We start from the raw sequence: 1,552 nt of genomic DNA, 5'->3' as shown, positions 1-1,552 counted from the left end.
GCCCTACCATGCCTTTGTGTAGCTCTTTTACCTCATTAAAGTGAGACACGTCTTTAAGGGAGATGATGGATTCCTTGAAGTCCAAGTTTACTAAACATTATAGCCCTTGATTGCTGTTTTTATAGCTCTGTTGTGATTCAGCTGAACCAGCTTATATGGCTCTAAGAATCTCTCTCCTCCACCTCATTCTGAAAAACTATGCTCACCAAGCTTATTAATAGTGTATGTAAAATTAGGTTGATGATATGTCAGCAGGTTCCCTACTTAACATAGTCCATGCCAACAATTGCCAATGGTTAAAGCCTTTTGTCCTTATCACTTATGACTGTAATCTGGAAGGCTGTTCCTGTGTGTTTATCATCACCATGTGTCACAACTAATGATATTTCCAAATAGTACATGCTATTTCAAAAATGGTCCTACATCAAACTGGGCTTCCTCAGTCACAGCAGGTATAGACAATGGTGTTCCACATGTCTGTGCCCCTGCCCAGGTCCTCCTAGGGTGATTCTTTTCACAGCTTTCACCAGTGCTAGCCTGGCACCATCTAGTTCCAGTCTCAGGTTCATGAAGGTTGAAGGTCACAGGGTCCCTCTGTCCTTTGGACTGACTGGTTCCTTGCATCTGTGATTTCCTTACTCCTCTTTGCTCTGGTTAGAAGCTTTACACATTTTAATTATTGAGGATCTCTGACTTGTTCCCTATGATGGGATAATTCCTTATATGCTCTGGTATATTGGGGTGGTAGTGTATTGGGGTGGGGTCTTCAAAAGCATGGACAAATTCCTTTATTTTTAATTTCTTTTTTTTTTCATGAATTTTATGAAGCCCCTTCACAGAAGTTCATTGCTCAGTGAAAAAAATTTGTATTTTTCTATAAAGCTAACTCATGATGGGTTATTGTGCTCTCTGGGGAAAAGGTGGAACAAAAAAATAGAAATCATTAGGGAAAAAAGTCAAGCAGGCTTACTGGTCTGACAAAAGACCTATGGAGCCCTGACTACCATGGCCTTAAACACCATTCAGCCCTGGACATGGACTCATCCCAAGGCTCTTTCAGCCCTAGACAGTGCTGTCTACCTAGGTGAACCCTGACCCTAGCATTCCTCAGAACAATCAGCCACTTGAGATCAAGGGCAGTATCTGCATAGGGATAATGCTCAGAAGGTGAAGGGCAGAACAGAGGAACAAATGGAAATGGTAAACAGAGGGAGGGGCTGGGGAGAACACAGATGACACTGTGGGGGTCACAGTAAAAAGATGTGCTTTGTTGAATGGAAAACCAAGTTGCTCTGCCAGTGTTGAGTCAAAAAAGGAAGACCCCTTGTTCACTCTTTCAAGACAACAAAATTAGCCCTAGTTTATAGGATATGGGTAGAGAATGGCATTTTGCTGACAACACTCAAGAAAGGCACCCTTGGAGAAAACGTGGACCCACCAGATAGTGCTAAAAAAAAAGAAAGAAGACCCTGGAATCGATCACAAGGATCAATCTAGTACCCCCTCCCAAGGGGATGAATAACGGAAAAGTGGGTGAGGGGGGACGGAGGAC

Source organism: Echinops telfairi, unplaced genomic scaffold (genome assembly GCF_000313985.2).
Source record: "Echinops telfairi isolate 266 unplaced genomic scaffold, ASM31398v2 ScPeMD7_7410;HRSCAF=8448, whole genome shotgun sequence".
Lineage (NCBI taxonomy): Eukaryota > Metazoa > Chordata > Mammalia > Afrosoricida > Tenrecidae > Echinops > Echinops telfairi.
Note: the sequence above shows the minus strand (reverse complement) of the source record.